The sequence below is a fragment of the Oncorhynchus nerka genome, linkage group LG15, assembly GCF_034236695.1.
Source record: "Oncorhynchus nerka isolate Pitt River linkage group LG15, Oner_Uvic_2.0, whole genome shotgun sequence".
NCBI lineage: Eukaryota > Metazoa > Chordata > Actinopteri > Salmoniformes > Salmonidae > Oncorhynchus > Oncorhynchus nerka.
Window position 1 is genome coordinate 84883161 of NC_088410.1, and position 16557 is coordinate 84899717.

A 16557-nucleotide genomic window follows, 5' to 3' on the forward strand; every position below is an offset into this window, starting at 1 on the left:
TCGCTCCCCATTGCTCAGTTTTGCCGGGCGGCCAGCTCTAGGAAGAGTCTTGGTGGTTCCAAACTTCTTCAATTTAAGAATGATGGAGGCCACTGTGTTCTTGGGGATCATCAATGCCTCAGAACTTTTTTGGTACTCTTCCCCAGATCTGTGCCTCGACACAATCCTGTCTTGGAGCGCTACAGACAATTCCTTTGACCTCATGGCTTGGTTCTTGCTCTAACATGCAATGTCAACTGTGTGAGCTTATATAGACAGGTGTGTGCCTTTCCTAATCATGTCCAATGAATTGAATTTACCACAGGTGAACTCCAATCAAGTTGTAGAAACATCTCAAGGATGATCAATGGAAACAGGGTGCACCTGAGCTCGAATATCATAGCAAAGGTTCTGTATACTGCAAACATTTCTAAAACCTGTTTTCAGTTTGTCAGTATGGGGTATTCTGTGTAGATTAATAAGGGAAAAAAGTAATTCAAACCATTTTAGAGTAAGGTTGTCACGGAACAAATGTGGAAAATGTCAACGGGTCTGTATACTTCCTGAATGCTGAACAAAAATATAAAGTGTTGGTCCCATGTTTCATGAGATTAAATTTAAAAAATTGTATTTCCCTCATTTTGTGCACAAAAAACGCCCTGTTGGCATTTCTCCTTTGCCAAGATAATCCGTCCATCTGACAGGTGTGGTATATCAAGAAGCTGATTAAACAGCATGATAATTACACAGCTGCACATTGTGCTTGGAACAATAAAAGGCCACTCTAAAATGTGCAGTTTTGTCACACAACACAATTACATCAATGCATCAAGTTTTGAGGGAGAGTGCATTTGGCATGCTGAATGCAGGAATATCCACAAGAGCTGTTGCCAGAGAATATAATTTTAATTTCTCTACCATAAGCCTCCAATGTCATTTTAGAGAATTTGGTAGTACGTCCAACTCGCCTCACAACCGCAGACCATGTGTAACCACACCAGCCCAGAACCTCCCTGAACCTCCATATCCGTCTTCTTCACCTGCAGAAAGCTGTTGAAACTGTGGGTTTGCACAACTGAAGAATTTCTGCACAAACTGTCAGAAAGCGTCTCAGGGAAGCTCATCTGCGGGCTTGTCATCCTCACCAGGGTCTTGATCTGCCTGCAGTTCAGCGTCTTAACTGATTTTAATGTGCTCTTAACGGATTAATCCTGGTTTCAACTGTACCAGGCAGATGGCACTCAGTGTGTATGGCATCGTGTGGGAGAGCGGTTTGCTGTTGTCAACGTTGTGAACAGGGTGTCCCATGTTGGCGGTGCAGTTATGGTAAGAGCAGGCATAAACTACGGACAACGAACACAGTTGCATTTTATCGATGGCAATTTGAATGCATCGAGATACCGTGATGAGATCCTGAGGCCCATTGTCCTGCCATTCATCCGCTGCCATCACCTCATGTCTCATCATGATAATGCACGGCCCCATGTCTCATCATGATAATGCACGGCCCCATGTCTCATCATGATAATGCACGGCCCCATGTCTCATCATGATAATGCACGGCCTCATGTCTCATCATGATAATGCACGGCCTCATGTCTCATCATGATAATGCATGGCCTCATGTCTCATCATGATAATGCATGGCCCCATGTCTCATCATGATATTGCATGGCCCCATGTCTCATCATGATAATGCATGGCCCCATGTCGCAAGGAAGCTTAACATTTCCCAGTTCTTCCAGTGTCACTGCTCAATATACATTTTTATTAGTACAGTTTGCTTAGGATATTCCAAATGCTAACGGTTGTTTTCAGGTTTTACAGCATGCAGTCTGATCTTCACTACACAGCTCTTTTTGTGGAGCAGCAGACCGTGACCTTACAGTAGTCAAGTAATTGTATCAGTGATGGAGTATATTCGTCTGACATGAACCCTGAATACATTGATTTCGAGGTGTAAACTTTGGTGCTGATTTTGGACATGGGGGTGATTCTGTAGACTGCTGTCAGTCATCAGAGAGAGTAAACTCACCCTGTATCAAATCAAATGTTATTGGTCACACACATGGTTAGCAGATGTTATTGTGAGTGTAGTGAAATGCTTATGCTTCTAGATCCGGCAGTGCAGCAGTATCTAACAGGTAATATCTAACAATTCCACAACAAAACCTAATATCTAACAAATTCCACAACAAAACCTAATATCTAACAAATTCCACAACAGAACCTAATACACACAATCTAGTATAGGAATGGGATGAGAATATAAAGTATAAAATATATGGATGAGCAGTGACAGTGGCTAAGATGCAATAGATAGTAAAGAATAGATAGTGAAGGATACAGTATACATTATATACATATGATATGAGTAATGTGAGATATGTAAAAAAAAAAAAAAAAAAATGCCATTATTAAAGTGACTAGTGTTCCATTTATTAAAGTGGCCAATGATATCAAGTCTGTAGGTAGGCAGCCGCCTCTCTGTGTTAGTGGTGGCTGTTTAACAATCTGATGGCCTTGAGATTGAAAAACAGCTTCTATCTCTCTGTCCCAGCTTTGATGCACCTGTACTGACCTCGCCTTCTGGATGGAAGTGGGGTGAACAGGTAGTGACTCGGGTGGTTATTGTCCTTGGTGATCTTTTTTGCCTTCCTGTGACATCGGGTGTTGTAGGTGTCCTGGAGAGCAGGTAGTTTGCCCCCGGTGATGCGTTGTGCAGACCGCACCACCCTCTGTAGTCGAGAGGGCTTAGATATTATGATTATATTATTGTTATTATATGATCTGTTATACTAGATATTATGCCACTATCTGTATCTACTAATATTAAGAATAGCAATTTTACCTTTAGCATTATTGTTCTTGAATAACATTATATCCTCTATCCAGGAGGCGTTTAAGGAGCAGTCTTTCACAGTCTCTTTAGATCTGTGTCAGCAGTAAGTCTCATTCATGTCACATCAGTCCTTTTACTGGAAGAAAATACAGGGTAGTTTACTGAATGGTAGGCCGTTGTATCGCCATCACATTGATGCTGCTTTTCCATGAATACGCTTAGAGACAGGTTCTGGCCAGCGTGCGTCTGTGCTGAGAGGATTTGTCCAAGGCCCACAACCTCACACACATTAATGGCCTATCAAGCTCACTCACCAGACAAGCTGCAATAAACCATACTAGTCACAGGATAATTGGAATGTATTTTAGACTAGAACTTCTCGAATGCATTTGTTTTACTGGAAAGGTGTGTGGAGCTTTGAGGTTGATAGGTGAATGAGGAATCTAATGTAATGTGTGAATTTGATTTATTCAGTGGGATGGTGCAACATGATTTTCTTTCCCCTGGTGCCATGGCGGTATGGTTTATGGTTCCCCCGTGGGCTGATGTTGTTGTTTATGGGTGCTCTGTGTGGAGAGGAGCGCTGTGCCATGCCCCGGCTGTCAGAATGAAATATCACTACACTCACTCCTGATTGCGATGTACGGGGCCTCGTCGGATTCATAAAAATGGTAATCCCATGCAGCTCTATACCAGCCAGCCAGAGAGCACTAAATAAACTACGATACAGAGGAAAGCAGGCCGAAGTGCATGGACACACCACAGGAGGCTACTGAGGGAAGGACGACTCATAATAATTCTGCTCCAGCCATTATCACGAGCTCGTCCTCCCCAATTAAGGTGTCACCAACCTCCTGTGACACACATTTGTTGTGACACACTGTAGCTGCTACTGCACGTGTATGTGCTGATATACAGTACGATGATATACAGTATAGTACCATAAGATATAGTACCATTGTATACAGTATAGTATCGTGATGTATAGTACCATGATATATAGTACTATTATATTCAGTACCATGCAAATGCTGAATTACCAGATGCACATAACACTGTATTCATCATTTGTGAATCAAGATTGTAACATATCCTATTCCTGAAGGGGTGCAGTTTCTGCATTTCTGTACGCAACATTGCTCTGTAACCCTCATTGTTCCAAACACTCAGCTCATCCTAAAGCCTGAGGAGTATAGTAATCTGTCTTCTCTATAGAATGTGTCAGCGAGCTCTGTGGGAGGGGTATGACTGCTGCTGCGCACACATCACAGCACGCAGCCTTCTGTGTTCTAAAAAAGCATTCCCAGTCCTGACTTGCTGTTCAAAGAGAATGGCATTAATAAGAATATACCCTATTCCTTTATATCCCAGCACACGGACCAAGAACGCCGTTTTCTGATGTTGAATGTTATTGAACTAGGCAAGTCAGTTAAAAACAAATTCTTATTTACAATGACGGCCTACCAAAAGGCAAAAGGTCTCCTGTAGGGACAAGGGTTGGGATTAAAAATAAAACAATATAAATATAGGACAAAACACACATCAGAACACGACATAAAGAGAGACCTTAGACAACAACATAGCAAGGCAGCAACACATGACAACACAGTATGGTAGCAACACAACATGACAACAACATGGTAGCAGCACAACATGGTAGCAGCACAAAACATGGTGCAAACATTATTGGGCACAGACAACAGCACAAAGGGCAAGAAGGTAGAGACAACAATACATCACGCAAAGCAGCCACAACTCTCAGTAAGAGTGTCCATGATTGATTCTTTGAATGAAGAGATTTAGGTAAACCTGTCCAGTTTGAGGGTTTGTTGCAGCTCGTTCCAGTAGCTAGCTGGAATTGTACCTTACATGGTGAAAAATACACATTGATATCATTGTTTTTCCCACCAGGGACAAATCGGGTGTTTTTAGATAGCATTAAAGCTATATTTATCAGGTTTGAAAGTAAGACCCAGATGCAGACTGTGTTGGAGTAACAATGTTTATTACAGCAACAGGGCAGCCAATCAACAGGTCAAGGCAGGCAGGGGTCAATATCCAGAGTACTGGGGGAAGGGTACAGGATGGCACGCAGGCTCAGGGTCGGGTCAGGCAGAGGTTGGTGATCCAGAGGTGGGGCAAAGGTACAGGATGGCAGGAGCTGTGGTGAAGCTGTAATAAACATTGTTATTCGGACACAGACTGCATCTGGGTCTTACCTTCAAACCTGATAGTACAAACTGGCCATGACTAACCCAGCAGACCCGGGCCAGCTGCGCAATGCCTTCTCCTCCCAAGGAGCCACCATCGGGAGGAAGCGAAGTGGCCCGGACCTTGTTGGACACCTCCCGAAGGTCCTGGTACTCCGCGGGAATGGCAGAGAGGTCCGGGGCACTTTGAGAGCATGCAGAAAGATGTTCCCGGGCAGGTTGTGCTGACTTCAGAAACTGAGCGTGGCAGAATGGACTCCAGCCCATGATGGCACCAGTAGACCAGTTGATGAGGGGATTGTGTCACTGGAGCCAGAAGAATCCCAATACCATGGGTATCTGAGGAGACTTGATGAGCAGGAATTGAATAGTCTCGCTGTGATTCCCTGACATCCGTAGGTTGATGGGAGTGGTAATATGAGTGACCCGGCCTATAGAGAGCCCGTCCAGCGCCCTAACATCCATGGGAATGGAGAGGGGCTGAGTGGGGATGTTCAGCTCAGAAACCAGGGTAGTGTCCAAAAAACTCTCATTGGCCCCAGAGGCAATGAGGACCCAGAGACATTTATACTGGTTTCCCCACAGAAGAATGGCATGAACAGGGGTGCGAGCAAGAGAAGCAGGAAAGTTCTCCATATGGCCCACGAGTACTTGCTCCTACCAGTGAGCCTGATCTTTTTAAAGGACAAGAGGATACAAAATGACCAAGAGCCCTGCAGTACAGACATCACTTCGTGTTGATCCTGTATTGCCGTTCCGCTGGCGATAGCCCAGCTCTACCTAGTTGCATAGGCTCGGAAAGCAGTGACTCAGCCGTCTTCGGCGACTCTCGGGGAAGGTTGGGAAGCCTCGGGTTCTCTCGGCAAGAAGATCGTTGGGGACTTCCGGGATGGCTCGGAGGCAAGGTGGAATCCCTGGACGTACGAGTGAAGTCGAATTTCCTCTCCCTCCATCATTCCCGTAGTCACCCATAGTTTTGGATGGTCAAAGCGATGAGGGAATCAAGATCTGTGGGTAACTCCCGATCAGCAAGCTCATCCTTGACCTCCTCTGAGACGCCGTGCAGGAACATATCGAACAGTGCTTCCTGGTTCCAAGCACTCTCCGCTGCCAACGTGGAGAAATCCACCGCATAGTCGGCCACACGGCAGGATTCCTGCCATTGCTGGATTTGTTTCCGGGCAGCTTCTCTCCCAGAGAACAGGGCATTAAAAAAATATTCTTCACCTCTCCCACAAACTAACACTGTTGTTCCCATACGTCAGTAGCCCAGGTGAGAGCCCTCCCGGACATCAGTGTGGCGATAGGCTATCTTGGAGAGATCCGAGGGGAAGTAGGAAAATGAGGACTCGCTGAGCTAGAAACGCCCGAACAGGTGCTCGGCTCCGGGGGGGGTTAACGGGGCTCCCGAGAAGGTGGAGTGAACAATGAGACGGCGCTGCTAGCAGCTGGGTTACCGAGGGCCTGTGGGGTTACCACCGTGGTAGGCTGCCTTCCAGACAACCCGCGGAATTGCTACAGAAAATTTTCCAATTCCCGGTCATGGCGTACAGCCAACTTTTGGACCCCCTCCATAAGACCACGAAGCAGTTCCTTCTGCCTCCCGATGGTGGCTTCTTGGGAGGAGATGGCATCGTGCAGCTGGCCCGGGCCTGTTGGGTCAGTCATGGCCATTTCATACTATCAGGTTTGAAGGTAAGACCCAGATGTAGACTGTGTTGGAGTAACAATGTTTGTTACAGCAATAGGGCAGGCAAACGACAGGTCAAGGCAGGCAGGGGTCGATAACCAGAGTAGTGGGGGAAGGGTACAGGATGCAGGCAGGGTCAGGTGAGGTAGAGGTTGGTAATCCAGAGGTGGGGCAAAAGTACAGGACGGCAGGCAGGCTCAGGGGCAGGACAGTGAAGAGTCAAAACCAAGAGGGTGAGAAAAAGAGTACAGAGAACACAAGTATAAATACACAGGGGAACATGGGCGACACCTGGAGGGGGTGGAGACACTCACAAGACAGGTGAAACAGCTCAGGGTGTAACAATATTAGATAAAATCCAGGCAGGAACTATTCATTTAGCAAGCAACCAAATCATACATTTTATAAGATTGACAGGCAAATTCAAGGAACCTCCAAAGAGGCTGAAAATAATTACAAGATACCTGGAGATTACTATTCCCAACAATGAAAGACTACTCCTTTTTTCTCAAAGTAAGAAAAGCTATTCAAGAATTTTTATATCCAAAAATGCTCTGATATGAAGAATTAACAGAACGCAACTTCAAGCCCATAAATGTATTAAATATGTCAATAAATAAATAAATAAACTTTACCTTTACAAATGTAGACATAGAGGACAAAGAAAAGCTATCCCCCAACATAATATGGGATGCTTTTAAGGTGTACATTAGGGGAATTACAATATCATACTCTGCTAAAATTAAATCTGAGTTAGAAATTTAAATTAAAGAAAAATAAATCCCTATTTTAGAAAAAAAGCAGGAATGTGATATTTTACTTTTGAAAAGAGCCAACAACTACCCGTTAAACTCAAAGAATACTATTTAATCGAAAATAACCTGGTAAACATCTCCAACGGACATCAGTCTGAGTTACAGATGTTGGATCTTACCCTGTTGCAGGAGAACTTTCCTGCAATGCAGGAAATGTCAAACGTGTAGTGTATATGAGGTTTAAAAGGCTTCTGAAGTTAGATTTTCCCTGACAAAAATGTATCAAATGTATAATAATTGACATTTCCTTTAGCTGCAGGATTATTTGAATAATAATAATACATTGGACGTACATAGCACTTTTCAACGTTTCTTTACAATTGTATAAATTATTTTCCTGCTGTAGCAAACTGGCTCAAATTAAGATCCTACATCTGTAGGCAGAGATTTCAGTGAGGAGCCATCTTCTCTGTGTCTCTTGTCATTGCTCATGTCATACCACAGCTGAGCCTGTCCCATAGACTCAGTTCATTTATGTCTCTATAGGAATGATTTGCCTCTGATATAGGGCAGCTGTCCATCTACACGAGTGTTTGTGAGATGAGGGTACTTTTTACCTGCTATGTTAGGGTGGGTGTGGTGTCAGATATCTACACTTTTTTGTATGAGGTTAACTGTTCACCTACTTGAATGTCTTAGATTGGATGAATCTTCAACTGCAGACAGTAAAGCATGTGCATGCCTATGGCTAATTATTCACTTAGCCAAGCAAATATGTCCAGATCTGTTCACCTGCGTTGTCACCTTGCTTTAGCCTGCCAGCCGAGGGCTGATCTCCCACAGTGGCTGTTGGAGTGTCCTGCTGCAACGTTTCCTTTCAAAACAGAAGGATGTGACGCGAGTGCCATAGTCAGGTCCTCTGTGTGTAAGCTCTTAACAGCACAGCAGTGTGACAGAGGGCTCAGTGACAATGGGCTTCCTGGGAATGTTTTGCTAACAGGGAAATGGCCTGTTAAACGGAGGAGCTGGCTGACATCCTACAGAAGGGTCAGGACCTAAACAGAACAGAGAAAGAGAGGTGGACTCACTGAGAGGAATATTATGGGTTTGTGCCTTCATTGTGTAGGAATAAGTGTGTCATAATGTGTCTGAGGGTAGTTTCCATGCCAACCCCTAAATAAATAATGGGCACTTTACGCTTCAAGGTGCCTCAGGATCTGAAGTATTATTGTCTCAATTTAATTGGATATTCCTTTAATGCCTATGTGTAATATCCATCAACATGTTGATGTATCTTTGCAATTACTGTAGGTGAACATTTATGTATTTTCAGATGCTTATAATCATCATTGGCACTCATCTCATCAAATGCAACAGTGGAGCAGTTTGTTTCCACACTACATGTAATACATTAATAATGGGTTTAAGTAAGCTACAGTGTGTGCTCCTTTTCACCTCATATTCAGTGTTTCTGGTTGTGCTTTTTGAAAAGCGAAGCCTTGGGTAACAAATATAGAATTCAGACTTTTACGCCTCTTTCTTTCTCCCTCATCCCTTTTCCCAGCGCCAGAGAGAAATAAAGAGCTGGGGTTGCAGAAATCCGTTTCCAAGCAGCAGCTCAGGCTCTAAGATGGATAGAGGTGGTTTGCATGGGGAGAGGGAGAGAGAGGGAACGAGAGAAAGAGATTATTAGGGATATAGAGAGGGGAGGAAGAATTGAGGGTGGGCAGAGGGAGGAGAGAACAGGGGCATGCAAAACAGATCAGATAACAACAATTGTTTTTCCACCATCCTTTCCCAGAGCCTGCTGCATACTACCTTCTCCCAGGGAGAAAGAGAGCGAGAGGGAAGTGTGACGTTCACCTGCTGGAGACAACCAGCTTCTCTCTGCTCTGTTCCTCTCTCAGCCTGCAGCTACCGAATCTGCTTTCAGCCTCGCGCAGACACAGAGCAAGATCACAGCACTACTGGAACAGCTGCACTCAGGGCTGCTTTCTCCAACACTCCTGCATTCTCTCACTCTAACATACACACACAGGCACGTCCAGAACTCTACCACGCAAGCGCTCCTCACACACTCAGGCAGGCACACCCCCTCTCATTATATGTGCAGTGAGAAGCTCTGCTCTGCTTGTGTGGGTGTGAGCAGTGGGCTGTGTTTCTCTCTGGCAGCAACAGCAGCACTCTAGCAGCAGGACTGGTCCAGTGGAGGGCAATCACCTCACTCTCTCCAGACTCCAGGACAGCTCACCCCCAGGACTCGGGAAGCCCTCAACAAGCCTTTCTCTCTCTGTTTCTTGTTCTATCTATCTCTCCATTCTCACTCTCTCTCTGCCTCGCCGTGACGCAGTGTTTCTGACCTTCATTCCCCTAAGTGCACTCAGTGTGGACCAGTGGGACAGCCATGGAAGATACCCTCACCTGCAGCCCCGCCACCTTTTCCCAGGTGTTCGGATGTCAGGGACAGCTCATGCAGGCCAGTGAGTAACCAAACCAACCTACCCCGTTATTAAACATGTCAGTGTTTTATCCCCCATCGGCTTCCTGGAGATCGCTCCCAGATCAGATCGTTAACAAGCCTGCTCTATCTGTCAGTTTTAACGGATCTCCTGGCTCTCACTGAAACCTTAGTTCAGCTGGTGCTTGGAGGCAACAGAGACTGTTTCAGACAGAGCGAGGCTGAGATCTCATGGGATTGCTGTTGCACTTCTCCAGTCTCTTTGGAGTAGAGGGGTGGTTTCTATGTAGGTTGATATTAAGGGAGTTGGCAGAGGTCTGTGTACAGGGGCTTTAGGTAAAGTGTAAGGTGCACAAACCATTGCAGGATGTTGTTTGTTTTGTTTTTGTGCCCATGAGGAAATATGCGGTGTATGTAGCTGCTGGTACTCATGGTTAATATCTGTGGCTGTGCTGAGTTGTAGCACTAGCAGGGCTGAGTTTACATATCCAGTGTTCAGTATAGAGAGGGAGGCATGACATCATAGCAGTGTAATCTCACAACAGGGTAATCTCCACAGCGCAGGGAAAAAGGGGATACCTAGTCAGTTATACACCTGAAATGTGTCTTCCGCATTTAACCCATCCCCAGAGAGGTGCAGGGGGCTACCTTAATATCCTCTCTCTCTCTCTCTCTCTCTCTCTCTCTCTCTCTCTCTCTCTCGTTTACATTGCCAATGAAATTGATGAACAAAAGTGAAATAAACAATTGAAAGGGAACAGTAAATATTACATTCACACACGTTCCAAAAGAATAAAGACATTTCAAATGTCACATTATGTCTATATACAGACATGTAACGATGTGCAAATAAATATAGGCTGTATTTACATTGGTGTTTGTTCTTCACTGGTTGCCCTTTTCTTGTGGCAACAGGTCACAAATCTTGCTGCTGTGATGGCACACTGTGGAATTTCACCCAATAGATATGTTAGTTGATCGAAAATTGGATTTGTTTTCAAATTCTTTGTGGATCTGTGTAATCTGAGGGAAAAATGTGTCTCTAATATAGGTCATACAGAACATTTGTCAGGAGGTTAGGAAGTGCAGCTCAGTTTCCACCTAATTTTGTGGTCAGTGTAAGCCAGGTCTGCCTACGCCAACCTTTCTCAATAGCAAGGCTCTGCTCACTGAGTCTGTACATAGTCAAAGCTTTCCTTAATTTGGGGTCAGTCACAGTGGTCGGGTATTCTGCCACTGTGTACTCTCTGTTTAGGGCCAAATAGCATTCTAGTTTGCTCTGTTTTTTTGTTAATTCTTTCCAATGTGTCAAGTAATTTTTGTTTTCTCATGATTTGGTTGGGTCTAATTGTGTTGCTGCCCTGGGGGTCTGTGGGGTCTGTTTGTGAACAAAGCCCCAGGACCAGCTTTCTTAGGGGACTCTTCTCCAGGTTCTCCAGGTTAATCTATGGAAGGTTTGGGAATCACTTGCTTTTAGGTGGTTGTGGAATTTAACATCTCTTTTCCGGATTTTGATCATTAGCGGGTATCGGCCTAATTCTGCTCTGCATGCATTATTTGGTGTTTTACGTTGTACACTGAAGACATTTTTGCAGAATTCTGCATGCAATTTGGTGTTTGTCCCATTTAGTGCATTCTTGGTTGGTGAGCGGAACCCTCTCTCTCCCTCTCTCTAGCCAACGTCTTGCAAAGAGAACCCACTTCCTTGGATGTCTCCTCTCTACCATTAATACAAACGGACTCTTCACACATGTATGTTGGGTAATGAGGAGGGCGTTGGGCAGATTAAACAGTGCCATTCAACAGAGACACACAGTATTAAAAAAAACAATTAGATTGGGAACACACGGTATTAAAGCATAATGCGCAAACAGAGAGTTGTTTGTGATAATGAGAACATAACTCACTAACACATGTTCCTTGGCCGGTGTAATGAGCTGTGGTGCGGTGCAGTCTAGTGGATCTGCTATCTCTTCTGTTATTTTGCTTTATTTAGCCGACTCGCTGCTGGGCCATGCAGTGATTTGATGAGATAAATGAGCTAATCCAGCCCGGTGGTGTATTGTCATTGTTATTGCCGAGAGAGCGTCTCTCTCTGTTCCTCTCTTCTCTTTGCATAAGAGCAGCCTTATATAAATAATGCTCTTTGTTTGAGTGTATCTGGACTCATTAAGTGTGTTTGGTATTCAGGAGCGTATTACTGTCTGGGTGGTGACAGGGCCCTGATTAATATTCTGCCTCTGACTGGGCATCTCAGGAGGCTCAAATCCTCTTCACTAAGTGTGTGCTGGGTTTTGAAGTGCTGCTGATGATGAGACTCTTCTGTTGTATCTAGGAGAGCAGAGCTAGGTCTTATTATATAGGACAAACCTTTATATCTCTTACACACACACAGTCCTGATTTATTCACACACACAGTCCTGATTTATTCACACACACAGTCCTGATTTATTCACACACACAGTCCTGATTTATTCACACACACAGTCCTGATTTATTCACACACACACAGTCCTGATTTATTCACACACACAGTCCTGATTTATTCACACACACAGTCCTGATTTATTCACACACACACAGTCCTGATTTATTCACACACACAGTCCTGATTTATTCACACACACACAGTCCTGATTTATTCACACACACAGTCCTGATTTATTCACACACACACAGTCCTGATTTATTCACACACACAGTCCTGATTTATTCACACACACACAGTCCTGATTTATTCAAACACACAGTCGTGATTTATTCACACACACACAGTCCTGATTTATTCACACACACACAGTCCTGATTTATTCACACACACAGTCCTGATTTATTCACACACACAGTCCTGATTTATTCACACACACACAGTCCTGATTTATTCAAACACACAGTCCTGATTTATTCACACACACACAGTCCTGATTTATTCACACACACACAGTCCTGATTTATTCACACACACAGTCCTGATTTATTCACACACACAGTCCTGATTTATTCACACACACACAGTCCTGATTTATTCACACACACAGTCCTGATTTATTCACACACACAGTCCTGATTTATTCACACACACAGTCCTGATTTATTCACACACACAGTCCTGATTTATTCACACACACACAGTCCTGATTTATTCACACACACAGTCCTGATTTATTCCCACACACAGTCCTGATTTATTCACACACACAGTCCTGATTTATTCACACACACAGTCCTGATTTATTCCCACACACACAGTCCTGATTCATTCACACACACAGTCCTGATTTATTCCCACACACAGTCCTGATTTATTCACACACACAGTCCTGATTTATTCACACACACAGTCCTGATTTATTCCCACACACACAGTCCTGATTTATTCACACACACAGTCCTGATTTATTCACACACACAGTCCTGATTTATTCCCACACATCGCTGCTACCGTATGTGGCTAATCTCAAATGCTGTCACATTTGATGCCTAACACTTATCTTTCTCTTTGAGTGTGGGGGAAGATTCAGTACACAACTGAGCTTTAAGATGGCTTAGAAACTGTTTTGGAAATAGTAGGCCTAGTCAAGGTACAGTGTGTACCATGCTGAATGGAAATGTGCTTTTGCACTTACGCAAATGAAGGGGTTGATTGAGTCACACCAACTGCACTGTAGCTTGGTTTGTACTATCACGCCCACTCTGCCTCACCAAACCTATTAAGCTAATGCAATTACTGTATGCAAATCAGCTATTCAGTGAAGTTGCTGTTAATATTTAATGTTTTTGAACAGGTTAGAATTCTAAGACAGAACCTCTTTTTTGTTGTTGTCACAAAACATTGTACACTACCGTTCAAAAGTTTGGGGTCACTTAGAAATGTCCTCGTTTTTGAAAGAAAAGCACATTTTTTTATCCATTAAAATAACATCAAATTGATCAGAAATACAGTGTAGACATTGTTAATGTTGTAAATGACTATTGTAGCTGGAAACGGCTGATTTTTAAAGGAATATCTACATAGGCGTACAGATGTCCATTATCAGCAACCATCACTCCTGTGTTCCAAGGGCATGTTGTTTTAGCTAATCCAGGTTTATCATTTTAAAAGGATAATTGATCATTAGAAAACCATTTTGCAATTATGTTAGCACAGCTGAAAACTGTTGTTCTGATTAAAGAATCAATACAACTGGCCTTCTTTAGACTAGTTGAGTATCTGGAGCATCAGCATTTGTGGGTTCGATTACAGACTCAAAATGGCCAGAAACAAATAACTTTCTTCTGAAACTCATCAGTCTATTCTTGTTCTGAGAAATAAATGCTATTCCATGCAAGAAATTGCCAAGAAACTTTAGATCTCGTACAATGCTGTGTACTACTCCCTTCACAGAACAGTGCAAACTGGCTTTAACCAGAATAGAAAGAGGAGTGGAAGGCCCCGGCTCACAACTGAGCAAGAGGACAAGTACAATAGAGTGTCTAGTTTGAGAAACAGACGCCTCACAAGTCCTCAACCTGCAGCTTCATTAAATAGTACTCGCAAAACACCAGTCTGAACGTCAACAGTGAAGAGGCGACTCTGGGATGCTGGCCTTCTAGGCAGAGTTGCAAAGAAAAAGCTATATCTCAGACTGGCCAATAAAAATAAAATATTAAGATGGGCAAAAGAACACAGACACTGGACAGAGGAAGTTTGGAAAAAAGTGTTATGGACAGATGAATCTAAGTTTGAGTTGTTTGGATCACAAAGAAGAACATTCGTGAGACGCAGAAAAAATGAAAAGATGCTGGAGGAGTGTTTGACACCATCTGTAAAGCATGGTGGAAGCAATGTGATGGTCTGGGGGTGCTTTGGTGGTGGTAAAGTGGGAGATTTGTACAGGTTAAAAGGGATTGTGAAGAAGGAAGGCTATCACTCTGTGGACAGACCTTAATTGGAGCCAATTTCCTACAACAGGATAATGACCCAAAGCACAGCTCCAAACTATTTAGGGAAGAAGAAGTCAGCTGGTATTCTGTCTATAATGGAGTGGCCAGCAGAGTCACTGAATCTCAACCCTATTGCACTGTTGTAGGAGCAGCTTGACCGTAAGAAGTGCCCATCAAGCCAATCTAACATGTGGGAGGTGCTTCAGGAAGCATGGGGTGAAATCTCTTCAGATTACCTCAACAAATTGACAACTAGAAGCCAAAGGTCTGCAAGGCTGTAATTGCTGCAAATGGAGGATTCTTTGACGAAAGCAAAGTTTGAAGGACATAATTATTATTTAAATTAAAAAGTCATTATTTATAACCTTGTTAACGTGTTGACTATATTTTCTAATTCATTTTTCAACTAATTTCATGTATGTTTTCATGGAAAACAGGGACATTTCTAAGTGACCCCAAACTTTTGAACGGTAGTGTAGGTTTTAGCCAGCGTCATTATCGTCACCTATCAATATTGAATGAATTGGATCAATAATAGGTTTCTGTTTCAATGCCATTCTCTAGGTTTGTCTTTCAATGTGATTCTCTGCTCCTCAACAACATGGGAAGAGTTGCTATAACACTGCAGTCATTATTTATAGGGGCTGTACACCCTCCCACTCATAGAATTAACTCAAAATAATGTTAATGACCACACATACTAAGAACTGTAGAGACCCTGTGTTAATAAACTTTGATATCGACTTTGCCACTTCAGCATACTTTTGTGGCACAGTCGATGCCACGCAGGGCCTTGGTCCAGAAGGTTGACGGTTCGCCCCCCACCACAAACGAGCTCACTTTCCCTGCCTGTTTCATTAGGCCAACACTATGTTCAGAGCTGTCTGTAGACAATGATCAACTAGGGAAATATCTGAGTTTGTAAATGTTGATGCCATATTTATAATTATATAAAATATGCAAATACATTTCCGCCAACAGGTTTCTGTGCCAATGGTCCACACAACCAATAAACAAATCATTCCGACGAAAGGCGCTTCAATATCATGGTTTACGTTTTTTAACACCACAATAAATATGTCAATAATATGGACAAACAGAAAATACACCCCTCCCTACCTTGGACCCAGTATAGAAGGCTTGGCTTGACAATCTCCGAATGTCATTAAACGTTTCAGTGTTTTGTAACAGATGTCTCTTTCCATTCATCAAATGGCCGCTGAACAGTTGTAATTGATTGGTTGTATACTGTATATCAGTAAAAACATGTACATACAGTACAGTGCATTCGGAGAGTATTCAGACCTCTTGACTTTTTCCACATTTTGTTACGTTACAGCCTAATTTTAAAATTGATCAAATATATTTTTTCCCTCATCAGCATACCACCCTGCATACCACTGCTGGCTTGCTTCTGAAGCTAAGCAGGTTTGGTCTTGGTCAGTTCCTGGATGGGAGACCAGATGCTGCTGGAAGTGGTGTTGGAGGGCCAGTAGGAGGCACTCTTTCCTCTGGTCTAAAAAAAATATCCCAATGCCCCAGACACTGCCCTGTGTTGGGTGCCGTCTTTCGGATGGAACGTTAAACGGGTGTCCTGACTCTCTGAGGTCATTAAAGATCCCATGGCACTTATCGTAAGAGTAGGGGTGTTAACCCCGGTGTCCTGGCTAAATTCCCAATCTGGCCCTCAAACCATCACG

General features: G+C 43.5%; 1 pseudogene; it reads left to right on the plus strand.

The window, feature by feature from the left end:
- The first annotated feature begins 9581 nt into the window (after positions 1–9581).
- Positions 9582–16557, plus strand: part of LOC115115236 (kazrin-like) — a 634395-nt pseudogene continuing 627419 nt past the window's right edge.